Consider the following 3,761-nt stretch of genomic DNA (forward strand, 5'->3'; position numbering starts at 1 on the left):
TATACAGAATTAAAGAGGTGATCAAAGTCAGAGGAAAATTCTGCAGAGTGGACAGTCTTTGGAGGTCACTTAATCTGCACAGGGTTGGTCTACTTTCTGGGGAAAAGAGGAAAATCCTGATATCAGTAAGTCCATACCACTAGCCAACCAATAAAATGAGGGAATAGTGTACTGTGTGCCTTGTAGTCTTCTATTTAGGATTCATTCCAATCCATGAAGAATAAAGTTCCTCATGATCCTCCTCTGTCTGCTTCTCCATTTTATTCTCTAACCAATACATTCATCTCATACTCCAGGTGAATCAAATTACTTGTACTATCCCATGACCATAATTCTTAGCAAGCCTGCCTTTTTTTCCCGATTGCTTCAACTGCCCAGGATTCATTCATTCTCTCTCTCTCTCTCTCTCTCTCTCTCACCTAGTAAATGTCCTTCCACAACACATGATAAAAATTGTCATCTACCTAAGATTATTATTAAGTTGCACCAAACTTGGTGCCACCATAGCAGTTTTATATTCCTTGGTTACTAGATATTGAGTGCACCTATTAGTCAAGTTAGCTGCATATTCTTTGAAGGCAAGAATTATCTTCTGTTTCTTTTTTCCCTCAGTTTTGTATTCCTAATACAAAGAACTTTTGGCTCAATAAAGATACACTAAATGAATTTATGAATGTATGATTGATTGAAAGCCTGAAGCAGGGAGCGGGGGGATTCCATCACTTAATTAAAAAAGAAACCAAGAAATCTCAAATATTAAGTACAATGTTGAATCTGTGTAGGCTTAGAAAATACATAGAATGAATTTCTGGAAAGCAAAGATTTATAGGATTGCCTGAGGCTAGAAAGAGTCTTTGTGTTTAACTAGCTCACCATATCAACAAATTAATTCACTAAAAGTGCAATATTGTGGCACAGTATTTTGTTTTTCAATAGCATCCTGAGTAGCACAATGATAGGCCCTTAAATCTGCACTCTGATCATTTCCTCCATTGGCCATTATAGTAGGCTAAATTTTGGCTCCAAAGATTCTAATCCCTGGAACTTTATACATCATCACATGTGGAAAAAGGGTATTTGCAGATGTCATAAAGTTAAGAAGATACTGGACCCATGCTAAGGACATCACAAGTGTCCTTATAAAAGACAGGCAAAGGGAGACTGGAATCACAGAGAAAATGTAGGCAACAAGACCCCAGGTTCAGAGATGGAGATGATGTGGCCGCAAGTCAAGAAATGTCAATGGTAACCTCAAGCTAGGAAATACAAGGAACATATGTCTCCAACAGTCTCTGAAGGCAGTGACACCCTTGTCACACCTTGATTTGGGCTCAGAAAAACTGATTTTGGACTCATGGCCTCCAGAATTCTGAGAGGATAGCATTCTGTTGTTTCAGGTCACTAAGGTTATGTTAATGTACTACAGCAGCCTAAGGAAGCAGTATGTCCATAAAGCTCACACTTGCCTTGCCTTTAAAGCAACCTCAAATTCTTTTACAACATTTTTTAAAATCAGGTGTTGTTCTAGATGCTGAGGATGGAAAAGAACATGAGCTTCTCCATCCTTTCATCCTTTATCAAGTACTCACATCCTTCTTGTGCTGCCTCTGGTTCTTGAATTTTATTTCATTACAGTTCTTACCATGTTACTTTATAATTTGTTTTAGGTCTATAATTCCTTAAAATGAAGGCCCTTTTTTATTCATATTTCTTTCCTCGGGATATTGCACAGTGTCCGATTGAGGGTACGTGCTCAGAAGATATTTGTGAATTAAATTAAATTAAATTAAATTACAAAGGTTCAGTAAAGTCTTTCAAAAGCATAAAAGTTTTGTATATGACTCCATATAAGGCAAATTAATAATGAACATTTTTTTTTTCTTTTACTGGAACATGGCAATTTTAATGGCATTCTGGTGAACAGCCAGGCATTCAAAACTGTATCCATTATCGAGCTAATTGGTGATATTGACAAGAATGAATCAGGCTGTGATCATCCTAGGAGTTGTTGAGTCATATGGTTGCACAATGTGCTTCCAATTTCTCATTGGGGATTATTTTTTCTATTGAAGGGACATCCCAAAGATCCAAGGGAAGAAATATGAAGCATGAGGAATAAAGATTTTATAGAATTTTCCATTAAAAGACAATTAGGTATGAGCTAGAGATGTGAGTAAGTGGTTAAGACCTTGCTTAGAATGTGTGATGGTCTGGGTTCTATCCACAGATCTGCAAGAGGGAGGGAGAAGGAGGGGGGAAGAGGGGAAGTGAGGTGAGAGGGGAGGGGAGGAGAGAAGGGAAAGTAGAATAGCATAAACATTTTATATCTGTGATACTGAGGATTTACATCTGGGGTGAGAGCAGGGGAGATTTGTAATTTTGTAGCTTAGTATTAGGTCTATAAAGTAGGGTTAAGTAAAAGTCTCAAATATATTTTATTTTCTTTTATTAAGAACTGTATTAGGGGGCTGGGATTGTGGCTCCATGGTAGAGCACTTGCCTAGCACGGGTAAGGCCCTGTGTTCCTTCCTCAGCACCACATGAAAAATAAATTTTAAAAAAATGAATAAAGGTTAAATTCTTAAAAATAAAATAACTCTATTAGGAAGTATTAGGAAATTCATATGGTAATCTCTAATGTGGTGACTTAGGTACAACTAGGTCACCTCTGGCATCTTTCTTAGTTTTGAACTAGGGTGACACAAGCTTTGGAGATTCACTTTCTGCATCATTGCCAACCATAGTTTGGGTGAATCTTGATTCCTACCAACATCCTCCTGGGATGTATCATGAAAAGAATTCATGGTCAGTCATACTCCCTTAATTTCTACTCACTGTAAAGCTAGGAGTTGCAAGCTTGCTGGGTATGGGACCAAGAGGCTTATTTGAAATTTCCCTTAGCAAGAGTGTATTTTGTACATACTGTATGTTTTATTGGGATCGATTTGTCTTGAAAATTCATTGCACAGTAAGCATACTGTTTTTAAGTGAACTTATCTGGCATGGCAATAAAGGAGGCTGGTGAAGATTTAAATGTTGGCTTGACCAATTATAAAAAATACTTAACTCCTTCCCTCACTGAAGTTCACTCCTCAATGCACTTCCAGGCTCTCCTTCCTAAAATGATGGACTTTTAAAAATTCTGAATAATTTTATTATGATATAGGACCCACCCAGTTCTCACTGGGATAAAGAAGACTGTTGAAGAATTTCTCTCCATTCCCTGCTACAGATGTTTTTTGCAAAAGTTCACAAGGCCTTTTAAGATAAAATACCTAATATAAGTAATCTCCTTTTATAATTATTATTTCTCTGTCTCTCTCCCCTCCCTCTTTCTCTCTCTTGCTTCCACTCTCTTTGTTATCCTGAGTGGAGACAACTATTTAAGCTTTTTATGGCTTCTAAAATAAAACCTTGTCCTCCTCACCAAATGAATGCTTCCCCCTTGCACATATCCATTTCAGGAGTAGGGTGCCATAAATCTAGAATTAAACAAATAAAGCCATCTTGCCACGTGATGACTCAAAGACTGAGAAAAGTAAGGTTCTGAGTCAGAGGAAGGATCTTAGCATTTTGTGGACAGAATTTTCTGTTTTGTTATTCAGCCCTGTGTAGGATTTAATGATCTGAATCAACTCTTTGTAAAACCCACGGACCCATCTACGCAAAGCAAAAATAAACAGACTTGTTAGAAAAGATCACAGCAATAGAAGAAATAGGATCACACGTATGCCTGCCCAGCACCACTACAATCTCACCAA

Source organism: Spermophilus citellus (genome assembly GCF_964194105.1).
Source record: "Spermophilus citellus genome assembly, chromosome: 2".
NCBI classification, from domain to species: domain Eukaryota; kingdom Metazoa; phylum Chordata; class Mammalia; order Rodentia; family Sciuridae; genus Spermophilus; species Spermophilus citellus.